This window comes from Salmo trutta, chromosome 13 (assembly GCF_901001165.1).
Source record: "Salmo trutta chromosome 13, fSalTru1.1, whole genome shotgun sequence".
NCBI classification, from domain to species: domain Eukaryota; kingdom Metazoa; phylum Chordata; class Actinopteri; order Salmoniformes; family Salmonidae; genus Salmo; species Salmo trutta.
In genome coordinates, this window is record NC_042969.1 from 58533685 (window position 1) to 58554543 (window position 20859).

General features: G+C 43.2%; 1 long non-coding RNA gene and 1 pseudogene across 1 annotated transcript; both read left to right on the top strand.

The window, feature by feature from the left end:
- The first annotated feature begins 891 nt into the window (after positions 1-891).
- LOC115206792 (uncharacterized) lies at positions 892-10716 on the top strand (annotated as a pseudogene).
- Positions 10717-12577: 1861 nt separating this feature from the next.
- Positions 12578-13398, top strand: LOC115206196 (uncharacterized). The gene is made up of 3 exons (XR_003880755.1): positions 12578-12861; positions 12948-13129; positions 13310-13398. It is a non-coding gene; the product is annotated as an uncharacterized LOC115206196 (long non-coding RNA).
- Positions 13399-20859: the final 7461 nt, after the last annotated feature.

Sequence of the window (20859 nt, forward strand, 5' to 3'; positions counted from 1 at the left end):
TGTCAGACTCCAGCCACCCTAGTCATAGACTGTTCTCTCTGCTACAGCACAGCAAGCGGTACCGGAGCGCCAAGTCTAGGTCCAAGAGGCTTCTAAACAGCTTCTACTCCCAAGCCATAAGACTCCTGAACATCTAGTCAAATGGCCACCCAGACTATTTGCAGTGCCCCCCCACACACACCCTCTTTACACCACTGCTACTCTCTGTTGTCTTCTATGCATAGTCAATGTAATAACTCTACCTACATGTACATACTACCTCAAATAACCGGTGGCCCCGCACATTGACTCTGTATCGGTACCCCCTGTATATAGTCTCGCTATTGTTATTTCACTGCTGCTCTTTAATTACTTGTTACTTTTAGCTCTTATTCTTATCTGTATTTTTTTAAATGCATTGTTGGTTAGGTGCTCGTAAGTAAGCATTTCCCTGTAAGGTCTACACTTGTTGTATTCGGCGCATGTGACTAATAAAATTTGATTTGAACTAGACAAAAACATCAAGAGGACCATGACATAACGTTCTAAGAACGTCCTAAAAACATTCTTGGGCACGTCCCTGGAACAAACCTGGAACAGCAAAAAACTTGCAGTGGACCATGACTGTTTAAATTGAATTAATGTAAATGATGCATTTTAAAGTAATGTATTCTCATTGATGTGTTCACATGTGAATTTCATGGGTTTTTTTTCGTATCGGAACCACAGATCAAGCAACATTATGGACTAAACGGTCAAATCCTGTTGCTACAGGATCATTTTTCTATGACAATACTGGTCAAATTAAGATCCTACATTACATCTGTAGTTTCTTGTTTAGAGGTGCCCTATCATTTTGTACAGATTTTCCTGTGTGTTTGTTGGTGTGTGTATGGTCTCTGTAGTGTTTACATGGTAGCCATTCTTGCAGGCTCAGAGGCCAAGCTTTGTGCTAGTCTTCTGCAGCCCAACGAGACCCTGGTCATGACCATATCTCTGATTGCCGATGAGCAGAGCAAAATTCTTCTCCAAGAGAGTTCTGACCAAGAGTTTCACCGCTGCTTCCAGTTTCAGGTCAGCCCAGCACTGGTGGACATCCAGAACCATTCCAATAAGAGTATACAGTACTTTTTAGCTTTGTGATGCATCTCTTCATTTTAGTGCAATGCTATCTTATTTGATGGGAAATATCAATGTGGTGGCCTACCAAAACTTTTCTGGGATTCAAGCTGAAATTTGATGTAAAAAGTATGACGACAACTACTAAAGAAAAATAATTTTGAAAACACACTGATGAAAGGAGAAGTGATTGAATCTTCACAACCTTGACATTGTTGCAGCACCTTCTTACCAACTAAGCCACACTGGATCATGTATTATTGGTTCATTGTCTCCCTGACAGGCCCCTCATGTGGAGAGTGACAAAGTGCAAAACTTTAAGGTGGAGGTTCGAGGTGAAACGTTTCTGTCGACAGAGGAGAGAAAGGTCATGATTAAACCCTACAGTCCGATGATATTCATCCAAACGGATAAACCAATCTACAACCCGGGACACACAGGTAATTTTACACAGAGCCAGTACACAGTCTGTTGGACTGGTTTGGTCTGTCATCACATGTTGCTCCTAAAGGACATTTGAAACAGGACAGTAAAGGTGCAGATAACAAAAAAATTCCACTGCAGGTTCACTCAGGATATGTACACTGGAGTTTGAACCAACATACCCCATGTTACAAGCTGTTCCTCTCCTGGACATTATCATTGGATATTGATAGTGTAAATATTTTCAGCGAACTCGCAGTGCAGTTTTCCTTTATCTGCAATTGGGGTCTTAGTACCAACGGTGAAAAATATTTTTCAGAGTAGCGGTCGAAAGTTTGTCTTGCAAAATTCTGGTAACTTTCCCGAAAATCCCAGGTTTTCTAGAAATCCCGGTTGAAAGATTCCTGGAGTCTGGAAATCCTTCAATGGGGATTTCTGGAAAACCAATTAAAGTTAGCAAAATGATGCTTCTAAAACTCTCATTGAGCGCTTGTCTTTGTCTTTTTTTTATTGCCTTTTTACAGTGCAGTTTAGAGTGATCACCTTGGATACCAGTTTTAGCCCTGTCAATCAGCTGGTGGGTGTTGAAAATGTGAAATATTGAAAACATTGATATATTTGGTCTTCCTTTAGAACAGTACACTATTTCAAACAAAAAGAGAGATACAAGGATCACAACATCATAATACTGTGCGATAGACATGGCAATCAGCTATTATGTAAAACTATGTACAGTGTTGTTCAACCAAATGGTTACAGTGCCCCCCTTATGGTTAAAGTGTCCGCCCTGAGAATGGAAGCTTGGGGGTTCTTATACATCGCATTAGTACTCCATGAACAATAAGGCTTCGGGAATGAGAAATGTTTTGAACAACTATTGGACAAAATCCAAATCTTTAGCTCATGTTATCTGTTTGATAAGGCTACACAAACAGTTGAGACATAGCACTCAATGCAAACATACTGTGTTTGCATGTCTGCAGAGGTAAGTAAACCTTTATGGGCTGATTTGAAGGTCCTCAAATATTTACCACAGGACATGGGGTTTTCCATTCATATAGGTCAGATTGGAATGTATGACAATGTTTTTCCTGAGATTGAGTTAATCTACTGAATTGACATTAAAGTCCCAGTGCTACTTGTAATGTTGAAGAGACAAAGCCAATCACCTGCCTAGTTCATATAGTTGTATACATTTGCTAAATGCGGAAGACACGTTTCAGTTGAAGGCATTCAGTTGTACAACTGACTAGGTATCTCCCTTTCTGTTGATTTTTGGGAATATGAGAGTTATTCATTAAACATTAGCCAATATTTTGTATTGCCCTTCACAGTACAACATTGTGTAACTTGAGGTAAGACCCTTATTAGTCTGTCAATTTATGATGAGTGTCACTCAATACTACAACATGATAAGACGATGACTCCACCAGCTAGGTAGGTCATCATTCATTTCCACATGGCAGTTACCAGAAGCCTCCATATCAGCTTTATGTGATCACATCTGGGCCACCTTCAGTAAGCAAACTTCAGAACATTGCAGATAGAAATGTCATGAATAGAACTGACGTGACTCCTTATTCTACATGTCAGACAGGCATGTTTGGCCTACATAACATATTTGTATCTGAACATTCCACAAGGTTGTGCCCTGCTCAATGTGTCTCTTGTTCTATGAATAAGCAGGATGTTCATCAGAACAGGATTGGACAGTGGGTCAGTACTTCATCCAGTGGCATCATTCTGCAGCTTTCTCATTCTGCAGCTTTCGAGTAAAGATGACCACACCTGTGGAAAAGTTCACTATGGTGATGGGCCTGTCACCGAACTTGTCAGTTCCCGTCCTCCTTGGTCGTGACTGCCCAGTCTTCCACGGGTTGTGGACCAATGCGGAGAAGCATGAGAGGGGCCGACAAGATAGGAGGAGCTCACAGCACCGCATGGGCCTGGCACATAACCTGGTTGCCCACGATAAACTCCGGGGGGGAAAAGTAAGCCACACGGGGTGACTAGCCGGTCTACTAGGGGAACAGGAAGCAGGATGAGGAGTCCACATGATTGCTGCGGCGGGTCTTCGAAGAGACGTCCAGTGATGAGACGTGCCACGGAATCGAGAGCCAAGGGGAAGTGGGATCCAGCCAGGCAGACGAGGATAGGAGGCAGGAGGAAAGAGAACTGCTTCGACAGATCTTCGCAGAGTCCACACCAGAGGAGTCCTGGCCGGGGTTTGGCATGGAGACCAACGATGGCGACATAGATCGCCCCCACCCCCACCCTGTCCGACAGCTACAGCAGTTTCCCTTTCCGAAGACCTTATGAGTCCGTTTGGCCCAATAGCGAGATCCGGAGGTGCAAAGGCTTATGGCCAAAGTGGCAGTTATTGATGGGAAGAGGCTACAGGATGAGGGTGAGTTACGTTTCCCATATTTTGCCATACGTAACGGCCTAATTTATTGGGTACGTAGGAGAAGGGAGGGGGAGTTCGAACTATTGGTAGTACAGAGGTCATATCAAGACACTGTGCTGCACTTGGCCCTCTCCCATGTCTTGGGCGGACATTTAGGACGGGAGAAAACGTCTGAGAGGGTACTCACCCGGTTCTACTGGCCGGGGGTGACCAGAGACTTAGCCAAGTATTGCAGGTCATGCAACAAGTGTCAATGTATGGCCCCCAGGGCCCATTTTCGCAATCCCCTGGTATCTCTTCCCATTATAGAAACCCCATTCGAAACTATTGCCATGGACCTAGTGGGGCCACTGCCACGGTCAGCCCGAGGACAAAATACATCCTCGTAGTAGTGGACTACGCAATCAAATATCCCAAAGCTATTCCAAAACGCACCATGGCAACGAAAGGCATAGCCAAGGAGCTGGTCATGTTTTTGCGAGTAGGATTACCCTCGACTATTTTAACAGATCAAGGCACTCCCTTTATGTCCCGGCTCATGAAAGGCCTACAGTTGAAGTCGGAAGTTTACATACACTGAGCCAAATACATTTAAACTCAGTTTCTCATAATTCCTGACATTTAATCCTAGTAAAAATTCCCTGCCTTAGGGCATTTAGGATCACCACTTTAATTTAAGAATGTGAAATGTCAAAATAATGGCAGAGAGAATAATTTATTTCAGCTTTTATTTCTTTCTTCACATTCCCAGTGGGTCAGAAGTTTACATACACTCAATTAGTATTTGGTAGCATTGCCTTTAAATTGTTTCACTTGGGTCAACTGTTTCAGGTAGCCTTCCACAAACTTCCCACAATAAGTTGGGTGAATTCTGGCCCATTCCTCCTGACAGAGCTGGTGTAACTGAGTCAGGTTTTTAGGCCTCCTTGCTCACACACGCTTTTTCAGTTCTGCCCACATTTTCTATAGGTTTGAGGTCAGGGCGTTGTGATGGCCACTCCAATACCTTGACTTTGTTGTCCTTAAGCCATTTTGCCACAACTTTGGAAGGATGCTTGGGGTCATTGTCCATTTGGAAGACCCATTTGCGACCAAGCTTTAACTTCCTGACTGATGTCTTGAGACGTTGCTTCAATATATCCACATAATTGTCCTTCCTCATGATGCCATCTATTTTGTGAAGTGCACCAGTCCCTCCTGCAGCAAAGCACCCCCATAACATGATGCTGCCACGCCTGTGCTTCACGGTTGGGATGGTGTTCTTCAGCTTGCAAGCTTCCACCTTTTTCCTCCAAATATAACGATGGTCATTATGGCCAACAGTTCTATTTTTGTTTCTTCAGACCAGAGGACATTTCTCCAAAAAGTATGATCTTTGTCCCCATGTGCAGTTGCAAACCGTAGTCTGGCTTTTTTATGGCGGTTTTGGAGCAGTGGCTTCTTCCTTGCTGAGAGGCCTTTCAGGTTATGTCGATATACCAATAGTGGATATAGATAGTGGATATAGATACTTTTGTACCTGTTTCCTCCAGCATCTTCACAAGGTCCTTTGCTGTTGTTCTGGGATTGATTTGCAGTTTTCGCACCAAAGTACGTTCATCTCTAGGAGACAGAACGTGTCTCCTTCTTGAGCAGTATGATGGCTGCGTGGTCCCATGGTGTTTATACTTGCGTACTATTGTTTGTACAGATGAACGTGGTACCTTCAGGCGTTTGGAAATTGCTCCCAAGGATGAACCAGACTTGTGGAGGTCTACAATTTGTTTTCGGAGGTCTTGGCTGATTTCTTTTGATTTTCCCATGATGTCAAGCAAAGAGGCACTGCGTTTGAAGGTAGGCCTTGAAATGCATCCACAGGTACACCTCTAATTGACTCAAATGTTGTCAATTAGCCTATCAGAAGCTTCTAAAGCCATGTCATCATTTTCTGGAATTTTCCAAGCTGTTTAAAGGCACAGTCAACTTAGTGTATGTAAACTTCTGACCCACTGGAATTGTGATACAGTGAATTATAAGTGAAATAATCTGTCTGTAAACATATGTTGGAAAAATGACTTGTGTTATGCACAAAGTAGATGTCCTAACCAACTTGCCAAAACTATAGTTTATTAACAAGAAATTTGTGGAGTGGTTGAAAAACTAGTTTTAATGACTCCAACCTAAGTGTATGTAAACTTCTGACTTCAACTGTATGTAAGCTATACAGTGTATAGCAGATTAGAACGAGTGTTTATCACCCCCAGACAGACAGACTGTGCGAGAGGCTGAATAAAACCATCATGAGCATGTTAACCTGTTGAGGACAGACGTTCCGCTAGCGGAACCCCGTTCCGCCTGCGGAACCCCTAGCCAACAGCCAATGGCATCGCACGGCGCGAAATACAAAACCAACAAAAATTCCACAATTCAATTTTCTCAATCAACTATTTTACACCATTTTAAAGATAAGACTCTCGTTAATCTGACCACCATTGTCCGATTTCAAAAAGGCTTTACAGCGAAAGCAAAACATTAGATTATGTTAGGAGAGTTCATAGACACAAATAATCACACAGCCATTTTCCAAGCAAGCATATATGTCACATAAACCCAAATAACAGCTAAATGCAGCACTAACCTTTGATGATCTTCATCAGATGACACTCCTAGGACATTATGTTATACAATACATGCATGTTTTGTTCAATCAAGTTCATATTTATATCAAAAACCAGCTTTTTACATTAGCATGTGATGTTCAGAACTAGCATACCCACCAAAAACTTCCGGTGAATTTACTAAATTACTCATGATAAACGTTGACAAAATACATAACAATTATTTTAAGAATTATAGATACTGAACTCCTTTATGCAATCGCGGTGTCCGATTTTAAAATAGCTTTTCGGCGAAAGCACATTTTGCAATATTCTGAGTACATAGCTCGGACATCACGGCTAGCTATTTTGACATCCGCCAACTTCGGGGTCACCTAAACTCAGAATTACTATTAGAAAAATTTGATTACCTTTGCTGTTCTTCATCAGAATGCACTCCCAGGATTTCTACTTCAACAACAAATGTTGTTTTGGTTCCAAATAATCCATAGTTATATCCAAATACCTCAGTTTTGTTTGTGCGTTCAGGTCACTATCCGAAGGGTAACGCGCGAGTGCATTTCGTGACAAAAAATGTCAAAATATTCCATTACCGTACTTAGAAGCATGTCAAACGCTGTTTAAAATCAATTTTTATGCAATTTTTCTCGTAAAATAGCGATAATATTCCAACCGGGCAACGTTGTATTCATTCAAAGACTGAAAGAAAAACATGGCGAGTTCTCGTGACCGCACATCTCCAGTCTCACTGTCCCCAGGCTGAACACTTACAAATTCTGCTCCTATACTTTGCCCAGAGACTGCAGACACCCCATTCCACTTTCTGCCGGCTTTAGAGAGCCAATGGAAGCCTTAAAAAGTGTCACGTTACAGCACAGATGCTGTAATGTCGATAGAAATGCAACAGAAGGACAACAAATTGTCAGACAGGGCACTTCCTGTATGGAATCTTCTCAGGTTTTGGCCTGCCATATGAGTTCTGTTATACTCACAGACACCATTCAAACAGTTTTAGAAACTTTAGAGTGTTTTCTATCCAAATCTACTAAGTATATGCATATTCTAGTTTCTGGGCAGGAGTAATAACCAGATTAAATCGGGTACGTTTTTTTATCCGGCCGTGAACATACTGCCCCCTATCCCAAAGAAGTTAAGATGTGTAGTGGATAAGGACGGGAAAATTGGGACATGCTGTTACCCCACCTTATGTTTGCCCTGCGCGAAGTTCCTCAAGCCTCTACCGGGTTCTCCCCCTTCAAGTTGTTGTACGGGCGACCATGCAGAGGCATTTTGAGTTTAGCAAAAGAAGCCTGGGAGAACCAACCATGTCCCTACCACTCGTTCATTGAGCACGTAGTCCTAATGCGGGCTATTGTCAAGTCCCGTTAGCCCCGGAAGACCGCCACAAGACCGCCTTTTCCACACTGGAGGGGCTTTTCCAATACGTCCAGATGCCGTTCGGTCTCCCTGAAACAGCGGCAACGTTCCAACGACTGATTGATACCCTGCTTAGACCCCATCAGGCTTACGCAGCCGCCCATAGTGACGATGTCGTCATACACACGGAGGACTGGGACGACCACCTCAACAAGGTATGAGCTGTGTTGGCGAGCCTGGAGGCGGCCAGGCTTACGGCCAATCCTAAGTGCTACCTAGGCTTAAAACAAAGCGGAATACTTGGGGTGCGCTATTGGCAGTGGCCTCATCAAACCCCAGAAGGAGAAAACACAGGCGGTGCGGGAGTGGCCCAGGCCCGCTAACAAGAAGGTGGTGCACGCCTTCCTGGGACTGACAGGATACTACCGGTGCTTCATACCGAACTATTCCACTATAGCAGTGCCACTGACCGACCTGAGACGAAAATCAGAACCAGTGCGGGTGGTATGGACCTACAGGGCAGAAAAAGCTTTTAATGAACTTAAAACTGTTATGCACAAACCCTGTTTTGAGGATGCCAGACTTTAACATTCCTTTTACTGTATTCACAGACGCATCAGACACAGGGATAGGGGCCGTGTTGTCGCAGGGGGAGGAGGAACACCCCATTGTGTATATCAGCCAGCCGTAAGCTGTCCCCAAGGGAGCGAAACTATACTACTGTGGAGAGAGAGGCGCTGGCGATTTAAATGGGCGCTAGGGTATCTGAAGTACTGCCTCCTGCGGAGAAGTTTCCGCCTGGTCACCGACCATGCCCCGCTCAAGTGGATGGCGGGACAGAGGGACAACAATAGCCGGATAACAAGGTGGTTCCTAGTACTGCAGCCGTTTAAATTCGAGGTGGTTCACAAGCCCGGAAAACTACACGGTAACGCGGATGAGCTTTCTCGCCGAGACCTGATAGGTCCGGCTGGCGTGAGCCCCCCTTGGTCTGGCCTGAGCGGGGGATGTGTGAGCGATCAGCCAAATCAAGTGGGCCGACTGCGCCCTCTCCTGGAGGTGGGCGGAGGTACAGCCGCTACTGATGAGCTCCCCTGAGGCCAATTGACTGATTATTGTTTGTGCTCTCTTAAAAGTCAAATGAAAACATATTTTTTTATTGAGAGTGAATGGCATGATGTCATTATATTTAATTACATCATGAAGGCCTGTGTGTTTGACCTTCAGTGCTACATCATAATGTTATATTTTTTTTATTAATGTCTTCTTTTTTTAAATCATGTTTTAAAATATTATGTAAGCTGCACTACATTTCAGTTTCTACATTGTGAACTGCCATTGTGCATCATGGTGGCATGTGTTCTTGTTAAATAAACCATCCTATTCTCATTTGTTTTCCTTTAACAGGTATTACAGTCAGAGGGAAAACACATAGCACTCTCCTATGTGATTGGTCGACACACCCGAAATCTAAGAACATGGATCAATTATCGAGGGCAAGGTAAGTCCAAATCCAGTGTTATTGTTCCTTGTACTTTGTTGAATTGTGGATGCCATTTGTTCTTTGACATTTCTGTTTACTTAACTACTAATGGTAGGTAACAGTGACACATGTAGCATCACATTCCTCCTTTTTTCCTCAGATAAACGTTGTTCACTTCAACAACACACCTATCTCTGACATGTTAGTCTACCTGTTGGAGAAGAAAGGCTGGTCCTCACATCGTCTCCAGAACCTAACCACAGACAGTCGTGGCATTGCCAGTTTCTCCCTCAACACAACCACTATGCCCAAAGAGGATATTAACCTCATAGTAAGTATGATTCCTTCTAGGTTTTGAAAGACTCCGAGACTCTTTATGCTCAATCCCAAATCACCCCATTGACCCTACACCCTGAGGTCTATCATGCTCTTGTGGAGATCTGAGGAGATTCCATTGGTATAATAAGCAATATGGTGAAACTTCCACCTAGCCTATCAGAGGGTGAGGTGGAGCTCTAAGGGTTGATTTGGGATTGGGCCTTTAGTTATACTCTCTCTTCCCTCTGTTGCTTTCCAGGTTAGCAACACACCAGAAGCGGAGAACACTGGATACATGGTCCCCTATTTCAACAGGGGGCAACACACTCTCTCACTGATCCAGCCCACCTCCCCTCACAGTAAAACGTCCAGCTCTCTGGCTATTCAGAAGATGGAGAAACCACTGGCATGTGGGGAGGAAGTGTCAATCACCATCCAGTACGCTATCGTAGGGGAGACCGTCCCAAAGGGCTCCGTGGATGTCGTCTACCTGGTGAGTAGAACCAGAAACAAGTTGTGACAACCTGCAAACCCAGGGTGCGTCTGAAATGGCACCCTATTCCATAGTGCACTATTCTAACCAGGGTCATTTCAGACATAGTCCCAGCCTCTCACCTTTAAAGGAAGGATACAACACCAATATTCCTCATCATGTCCTTATTCCTGACTTGATGGGAAAACTGTTTTTCCCTCCTCCAGGCCTTATCCAGGGGGGCGATACTTCAGCATGGACATATGAAGGTTACTGTACAGCAGGGGAGTCCTGGTGAGGAAGTTTTATTAAGTAATTATGGACGTACTGGGAGGTGCTTGATGACAATGACAGTGTGACATGTGCTTACGTTGCAGTAACTGAGGGTGAAGTCACCTTGGCAGTGGTTCCAGAGATGGCGTCGTTGGTACAGGTCCTGGTGTACAGTATGCTACCCAGAGAGACTGTCATCGCCTACAACATGAACTTCCCCACTGAGAAATGCTTCAGGCACAATCCTCAGTGACTTCCTCATATCCTCAGTGACTTCACATCACAATGATATTGTGAATATTTTTTGGAAGGTATAAAAAGTGTCAGGTATTTCCATGCACATAAATATCATACCTTGTGTAAAGGTGTATAATGTACCCTTATGTATGTCCTGTGTGCCAGGTGTTGGTGGAGTTCTCACCCTCAAAAGCAGTCCCAGGGGAGGAGAACACCCTGCAGCTCTCCGCCCAGCCCGGCTCCCTCTGTGGCCTCAGTACTGTGGACAATGGACAAGAGTGTTCACATCATGGAGCCAGGGAAGAGGCTGGATGCTGACAAGGTAACAGAGCTCACTGAAGTGAATGTCAACAGTCATACCACCATATAAACAGCTTTTGTGGTGCTGGCCACAACAACCAGCTTCAGGGGAATAAGAAGTGACTACAGCAGACTTTGAGTGGGTCTGTTCACAGTGGGCCATTTGGTATGCTTTCATCTACTGGAAAGCATATCCCAATTGGTACTTTATGAGTTCATACTAGTTGTGTTCATTAGGGCATGGAAAGAAATTTGAAAATGTTTAGCAACTGAAAACAAAGTGACAAGTCTAAGTAGTCCCTGCATTCTGGTTGGTGCCCAATAAACACGACAAGGTCATTTCATGTCTCACAGATATTTGATATGCTACCAGTCAAGGAGACAACATATATTTAATACAAGCTTGAAGATTCATTAGCTTGTTTACGTGTAAGACCAAGGAGATATGTAATACCATACCCAGATGGACCACCTGAGGAGAAAAATGACCCTTATGAAGTTTTTCTGGTAACTTCTGCTTTGTTTCCTGTTAGCTTCAAGCCTCTTTTCCTCCCTTGTAAAAGAAATTCACCGTACTGTCACCAAGCATTCCTCTTCTTAGATTATGATTTGCTAAAATAGATTGTTTGAGGCTAAAAAAGCTCATATAGAGGCTACTGTTTAAGGCTACGAAGCCCATGAAACTGGCCTGTGAAAGTCTTGATGTGTTTACCAAGCTCAGAGAAGACCTTGTGTGCCTCTGCTACTCTATCATAGCCTCTCTTTCGCCCTTGTACATATTTATCTTTATCTTTTTTGTCAACGTACCTCTTCAGTGTCATTCAGTCAGTTTTTTCATTCCTTGCTGCTCCATATGAAAAAAAGAATAGTTTACTATAGAATACTACAGTACACTGTAGAATACTATACTACACACTGTAGTATCCATCGATCATATGCAGTACTTACTATAGGATGTTGTAGAATAGGGTAGTATTATCCACAAAAAGAACACTGTAGTAAATACTACAGTAATGTCCACAAAAACACAACAGTTTTTATACCACAGAATTTAATTAGCATTTACCCTGCTAATTCCCCTCCCCCATATCACATTTGTGCCACCGTTAAGTGAGAAACCTACCATAAATTGTGTTCCCTACAGGTTATAATTCAGAGCTTCTGCTCTTCTCTATAACCTATCTGTTCAGACCCCAGTCCTACCGACCTATAGGTTATGGAACATTTGCTCTTGTTGTATTTCTCCCATAGGTTTCCTGAAGGAGAAAGCCTCCACTTTTATATGTTGTGATAATTGCGTTGTTAGCTCCATAAGCAGTTAGTTCATATGCCTTGACACTGTGATAGGCCGAGACAATAAGAAATACATTCAACCACACCTTTGTTTGATCACAAAACTGTCCAGTGAAGTCCACAAAGCATATTGCATGTAACAAACAGTTGAATGATCAAGCAACTTAATGTTTCTGACATTTTCAGACTAGTAAACAACTATTGATTTAGAATCCGAGTTACCGTACGCAAGTCACAAAGAAAATAGGAGCTGCCTCCACTATTCCAGCACCACATCAACATCATCAAATAACCTCTGCTTAGTCTAATACAATGACAAATCAAATATACCAAAAAGCGATTCAGCCCAATCAACTTAAGGTAAATATTAAGGTAAATGTGATGTGGCTGTCCATGGTTCCCGATTTCTGTCTTTGTGTGTGCTCCTCGTCCCTCAGGGGGTTTCCTGCACTGGACTCAGACCTCCTCAGAGACCTCAGCCTCCCTGGCAGTGGAGATCAGCTCCTACGTTCTGCTGGCTTCCCTCAGTGCCTCCCCTCTGTCTACCACTGACCTGGGCTAGTCACTCTAGTAACTGATCAATGTAAACATCTACCCTTTCTGTAAATGGGGTATATTCTTTCATTTTGAACTGATTTACTTGTGATTTGTTGGCGTGTGGCCCTCCAGGCCCTGGCTCTCTATTCCACCAGGGTGTTCAGTAGAGAGGGCGCCAGCACAGTGACAGTACAGTCTCCCAGTGGGGGACAGCACCTCTTCAATGTGAATCAAAACAACAAGCTTCTTTACCAAGAGAGGGCGCTGCAGGACACAGAATGGAAGTGAAGGGCAGTGCTTGTGCCTCAGTGCATGTCAGTGAAAACACATCTCTCCTCCCAATCCAGTTGTGTATATATTACTGTGAATTTCAAACTTAAAGATCTTTTCTGGCTTGATTTCTAGTTTATGAAATGGTCATTCTTTTTCTATCTTATAAAATGGTTATTTTTAGGCAACCTTGTCCCCCTGACTACTTCTTCCCTCTTTCCCAGTTGGCTCTCCACTACAACATCCCTACTCCTACTGACAGCACAACACTCAGTATCCAGGTGAAGACAGAGGTGGACTGCAACAGTAACACTTTGAGACCCAGAGTCCCGCTAAAACTCCAGTCTCAGTAAGAATGAATGACACATTTACAGAAGCATTCTTTCAATACGTTTATTAATGACACTCCAAAGTGTTATTATGGAGCATGTCTAACAGAATGGATTTGACCCAAATCACTTGCTTTCATTATGCCTATGTATAGATTATTTCACTTTTAATTTGTAGCTAGGCTTGGATCAGTAACAGTAATAAAACAGATCTGATCTTTTTATGGCCAATAATCAAAGTATCCATTCATTTGATTATTACAAGCACTTGTCAAAATCAAACTTTGATGTCAGGGGCCTCTTTTCTTTCACAGATACAATGGAAAGGAGCTGACCACCAATATGATTATAGTGGATTTGAAAATGCTGTCTGGGTTTGCCCCAGACCCAGAGTCTTTGGGGAGGGGGAGTTTTTTTGTTGTTGATAACATACATTTATGGTGTTACCTGTGACCTTTTCCATGTAGCTCTTTCCTCTTTCATCTGTGAACCTTACTGAAACGGAATGTTTTTGTCCATGCAATATGAATAATCAGTGAACTGCTTGTCTTCAAAGCTGAGGAGTTCACTTCTAGTGGATTGTGTTGATACTAAAGATGACCATGTTTTAACGTACTTGACAGGGGTGAGACCAAAACCACCCATCAGTGTGAAACAGTGTACATAGTACTCGCAATGGAATTCATTTGAAATAATATATACAGTACCAGTCAAAAGTTTGGACACACCTACTCATTCCAGGGTTTTTCTTTATTTTTAACATTCTTTACATTGTAGAATGATAGCGAAGACATCAAAACTATGAAATAACACATATGGAATAATGTGGTAACCAAAAAAGTGTTAAACAAATTTGAGATTCTTCAATGTAGCCACCCTTTGCCTTGATGACAGTTCAGAGGAGACTGTGAATCTGTCCTTCATGGTTGAATTGCTGTAAAGAAACCACTAGTAAAGGACACCAATAAGAAGAGACTTGCTCAGGGCCAGAAACACGAGCAATGGACATTAGACCGGTGGAAATCTGTCCTTTTGTCACGGTTGTCGTAAGGATTGGACCAAAATGCAGCGGGAATATGTATACTCATCTTCTTTTTATTTGAAGAAGGAGAAACAACTAAATACGTATACAAACAAGAACAAAACGAAACAGTCCTGTCAGGTGCAACAAACACTAAACAAGGAACAACTACCCACAAAATCCCACAGAAAAACACCCCTCTTAAATAGGACCTTCAATTAGAAGCAACGAGGAGCAGCTGCTTCCAATTGAAGGTCCACCCAATAAACATCACATAGAAATAGACATACTAGAACTAACATAGAAATAGACTAACAAAAAACATAGCCCAACAAACCCCGAAACACTCTAAACAAACACCCCCTGCCACGTCCTGACCAAACTACAATAACAAATAACCCCTTATACTGGTCAGGACGAGACACCTTTGGTCTGATGAGTCCAAATTTGAGATTTTTGGTTCCAACCGCCATATCTTTGTGAGATGCAGAGTAGGTGAATGGATGATCTCTGCATGTGTGGTTCCCACCGTGAAGCATGGAGGAGGAGGTGTGATGGTAAGGGGGTGCTTTGCTTGTGACACTGTCTGATTTATTTTGAATTCAAGGCACACTTAACCAGCATGGCTACCACAGCCTTCTGCAGCGATATGGCATCCCATCTGGTTTGCACCTATTGGGGCTATCATTTGTTTTTCAACAGGACAATGACCCAACACACCTCCAGGCTGTGTAAGGGCTATTTGACCAAGAAGGAGAGTGATGGAGTGCTGTATCAGATGACCTGGCATCCACAATCACCCGACCTCAACCCCAATTGAGATGGTTTGGGATGAGTTGGACCGCAGAGTGAAGGAAAAGCAGCCAACAAGTGCTCAGCATATGTGGGAACTCCTTCAAGACTGTTGGACAAGAATTCCAGGTGAAGCCGGTTAAGAGAATGCCAAGAGTGTGCAAAACTGTCATCAAGGCAAAGGGTGGCTACTTTGAAGAATCTAAAATCTAAAATATATTTTGATTTGTTGAACACTTTTTTGGTTGCTTCGTGTTTTCATGTGTTATTTCGTAGTCTTGATGTCTTCACTATTATTCTACAATGTAGAATATAGTAAAAAATAAAGCATAACTCTTGAATGAGTAGGTTTGTCAAAACTTTTGACTGGTACTGTATATTTTGATGTACTTGTCGTGACATAACTCTACTCTGAAATTATTTGCGTAGAATGTCCTTCAGTCAGCAAAACTGAAATTACACTTCTGCATAGAGAGTTTAAATAATTGTGACCAATCCCTATTCCTACCTTTCAACCACACCCTGGACATCATACAGGAGCTCCCAGTACAGAATCTAAAGCCAGCAGTGGCCAAGATCTACAACTTCTACCATCCAAGTAAATGAATATCTAACCCTCACCAAGATGTATTTTTCCCTCTTCTTTTTAGTAACATTTGGTTAACTTGTGTTCATTTACAGAGAATTACCTGTCTTATGGTTTTATTCAGGTGACCAGGCAGAGACAGAATATGACTTCCCTTGCAAGTAGGGGTTACAAGCTGCTGTCCTATTTTAAATCTAGAATTATCGGTCATCCTTTATAGCTGACCCATATACTATACATGTACTATAAATTATTTCATTTAACTGAGTCAATATTCCTTTTACCTAAATGCTGGTCAGTTTGTTAAAGCATTCATTCCTTACATGTATCTATCTGTCATTGTATTTACCCCTCTGCAGATATAAGAAGAATTACATTCACAGAGGTCACACCTGCAATCCCTGAGACATATTTTAAGCTCTAAAGTAAACTATGTAACTGGAATTAAAGTTTTTCATTAACTCCATTCTTGAGCATTTTTTCCAGCGTTTTGCGTGTAGGTTTTGATGGAACTCATTGCTTGCCACAGTGTGACAAGGTGTAGGCTCAGGAGAAAAGGTGACTATTGAAAGGCTTTATGTAAGACAGTGGGTCTCATCCTGGGGTACTAGTACCTGTGGGGGTACCTGGCCTATCCACAGGGGGTACTTGGGAAGACTTATGAGCAGAGCAATATGTGATTGGGGTACAGTAAACAAAAAAGGTTGAGAACCACTGTTCTCGACCACATCAAAGGGCAAAAAAAACGATCCCTTCTGAAACAAATTATCGCAGCTCTCTGCATTTTAACAAATACAATGTGCTGTTAATCGGTGTTGCCAAATATACAAAGGTGTGTAGGCCAATGCTCTTTCTCAATTTTGCAGGTTCTCATCTTTTTTCTTCCTCCATCTGTAATCATCATGGACCCCCTATAGTAATAATAAAGGCGTGGTTCTCTTTTATTTCTCATCAGGGAATGGGATCCAGGAAATCCACTCACTCTAAATTCCATCAACAAGGGGATGTCCTGTCCTGATCAAACCCATAATGAGTCCTGGCTATAATCTCCATTATGAATTTCTCCTAATAATTTATTGAGCTAATGGTGTGGACAAGGCATGGAAAGATGTAGTCGAAAACACAAATCCATTTAGAGAAGAGTAATAGAACAATTGAGAACACAAACAGATATACCCACAAAACAGATACAATAGAGCCCTGTTGTTGACAACACAGCTCACTAAATATATCAAAACTTATGAGAATTATGAACATATGAGTACGCTGTGAAAAACAATACTTTTGAAGAGCAGCAAGACTCTTCATGACCTAAAAATTGCGAAATTAAAAACGTCCTTGTTATGGGTTAACAAGTGTACCTGCTGAGCTGATATCAAGAAAGAGTATTCAATCACACTCCACTTTAGATGTCAATACAATACATCCTGTTTTTTTGCTCAGAGAAGATGCAACTCAAGCCCACTTGATTGGACAGTAGCTCTTTAAACCCCATCCCCCCCTCCCAACTCCTCTTATTTTTCCTCCTGCTCTCTTCATTTGTGCCCTGCCCAGCCTACAACAGTGATTCTCAGATTTCTGGGCTCTTATATTGCCATTGCTGAAGCAAGAACCACATTAACATCGAAGACAACCCTGAAATACAATCAACAGTGACAACGGTAAGATAATACATTTCCCACTTGAAATATTGCATGGAAATAAACCTGTTGAATGGAGGAACTGTCTTGGAAACACTCCAGCCAAATTCTAAACAATACAAAATGTTAACATGTACTCTTTGGGATCATAATACTATGGAAAACATGCTTTTCAGAGATGCTGTACAAGTAATAAATACAACTCATGGATAGCTATTCTATTTCCATTTTTAAATCCTCAAAATGGGAAAAGACATGGAGATATTCACTGGTAACAAGCTTCCCATCTCTGATCATTTAACATCATTTACAGTTTCTAGTGCCTTTGACTTCCTGTCTATTTAATCCCGATTAGATAAACAATGGCAGGAATTCTTGAACGATTTGAAGATCAATGGATAAGAATATCACACCCAATTCAGTGGTTACTGTTAAGGGTAAAAGGAAAACTGTATTCTAACCAAAAGTTATTTTAGAACAATGTTGTCGATTTTCAAAAGAGTCCACAAGACAAAAGGAACACTGTTGCCTCTTGCAAAACAATAAATATGTTTTCAAAACGTAGTTCCCTTCTCAAAACACAAATACATTAATCAAAACTATTATACTGTCAAAATTGCTAATACATTCATCAAAAGAACACAACTGCCTGCAAAAAGATGACTGCAACCATACTTATCTTGGCGCAGACAAAACAGAAAGTTAGTCTGTCTTCAAAGATCCATGTAGATCAATACAGTTTCTTGGCAGTCACTAAATCATGATGATCAAAATTGGAACTAAAACTATCCAAAAGTTCAATTATGGGCAGTTACTCACCTTTTATGCATATTTCAAACAATTTCAGGACTAGTAACCGAAAGGTTGCAAGATCGAATCCCTGAGCTGACAAGGTAAAAATCTGTTGTTCTGCCTCTGAACAAGGCAGTTAACCCACTGTTCCTAGGCTGTCATTGAAAATAAGAATTTGTTCTTAACTGACTTGCCTAGTTAAATAAAGGTCAAATAAAAATAAAATATTATTCCTGATTAAAAAAAATAAGCACATTGTGTGCAGGATTCATTCATTGGTATCATCACAATTGTAACGGCGTCGTAGGAAGTGGACCAAAATGCAGCGGGTACGTGAATATTTACTTTATTACGAACACCACACAAAAACAACAAACGAAAACCCGAATGACAGCTAACAGTTCTGCAGGCTAAACATAGCAGCGCACGAATACAACTTCCCACAAAGGGACAGGTGAAACAGGGCTACCTAAGTATGACTCTCAATCAGCTACAACGATGTACAGCTGTTCCTGATTGAGAGCCAGAAAGAAATACACAACATAGAAAACCATAGAAATACAAAACAAGAACATTACCCAAAAACCCCGGAACACATAAATCAAACACCCCTCTTACATAAATACATATCCCATTAAACAAAACAAATACCCCCTGCCACGTCCTGACCAAACTACAATAACCAATAACCCCTTATACTGGTCAGGACAGTACCCCCCCCCCCCCCCCCCCCCCCCCCCAAAGGTGCAGACCCCGGATGCACCTCACACAAAAATAAACACAAAATAAACCCCCCCAAACTAAAGGGAGGGAAGGGAGGGTGGCTGCCGTCACCGACGGTTCCCGTGCTACACCCCTCCCCAATCCTCCTACTGTGGAGGTGGCTCAGGCTCTGGCCTTAGTCCCCCACCTAACCTGTCCACCCCCGCTGAATACATCTGGCTGAGGCACGTCGCTGTAGACCTCGGGCTGAAGCACTTCGCTGTAGACCTCGGGCAGACGGACGATTCTGGGAGCTCCGGACTGTAGGGCGACTCTGGCTGCGCCGATTCCGGACTGTCGTCGGAAGCTCTGGACGGGGACTACGCACTGAACGCCTGATGCGTGGGGCTGGTAGTGGAGGTACCAGACTGGAGACACGCACCCCAAGGCTAGTGCGAGGAGCAGGAACAGGACGAGTTGGACTGGGCTGACGCACTGGAGGCCTGGTGCGTGGTGCTGGCTTTGGATGTGCCAGACTGGAAACACGCACCTCAGGGCTAGTGCGGGGAGCAGGAACAGGACGAGTTGGACTGGGCTGACGCACTGGAGGCCTGGTGCGTGTTGCTGGCTTTGGATGTGCCAGACTGGAAACACGCACCTCACGGCTAGTGCGAGGAGCGGGAACAGGATACACTGGACCGTGAAGGCGCACTGCCGGTCTCGAGCGCAGTACTGGCTCCACCCTTACTGGCTGGATGCCCGCTTCCCCCTGGCAAATGCGGGGTGCTGGCACCGCGCACACCGGCCTGTGAATGCTCAGTCTTGAAGCCGTGCGCATCACCCCATAGCACGGGGCCTGACCAGTAACAAGCTGCCTCCGATAAGCACGGGGAGTTGGCTTGGGGCTTAACCCTGGCCCAGCCAAACTACCCGTGTGCCCCCCCCAAAACATTTATTGGGGCTGCCTCTCATGCATCCTACGTTGGGCTCGCTCTTCGCTCCACTTTCGCCGTTCCTCCCTCGCTGTCTCCACCCGTTTCCATGGCAGGGTCTTGTCCCCTGCCATTACCTCCTCCCATGTCCAAAATGTCCTCCACTCCCTTCTCTCCCTGGCCCAGGATCGTTCCTCTTCCTGGGCCCGCTGCTTGGTCCGTTGGTGGTGGGAAGTTCTGTAACGGCCGTCGTAGGAAGTGGACCAAAATGCAGCGGGTACGTGAATGCTCATATTTACTTTATTACGAACACCACACAAAACGAAACCACGAACAACAGCTAACAGTCCTGCAGGCTAAACATAGCAGCGCACAAATACAACTTCCCACAAAGGGACAGGTGAAACAGGGCTACCTAAGTATGACTCTCAATCAGCTACAACGATGTACAGCTGTTCCTGATTGAGAGCCATACCAGGCCAACACAAAGAAATACACAACATAGAAAAACATAGAAATACAAAACAAGAACATTACCCAAAAACCCCGGAACACATAAATCAAACACCCCTCTTACATAAATACATATCCCATTAAACCCCGAACCACATAAAACAAATACCCTCTGCCACGTCCTGACCAAACTACAATAACCAATAACCCCTTATACTGGTCAGGATGTGACAACAATACTATTCCATGTATTCAGTACATAGCCTGGATTGTTCATATTTTTGTAGACTTTCCATTTGCGTACAAAAACACAATCCACAAAAGAAATAAGAAAGGTGAATCACAGAAGATTGGTGCACCTTAATTGGGGAGGACGGTCTTGTGGTAATGGCTGGAGTGGTATATATAGAATGGTATCAAATACGTCAAACACATGGTTTGATACCATTCCATCTGCGCCGTTCCAGCCATTATTATGAGCCGCCCTCTCCTCAGTAGCCTCCACTGAGGTGAATACAATGGAGAAA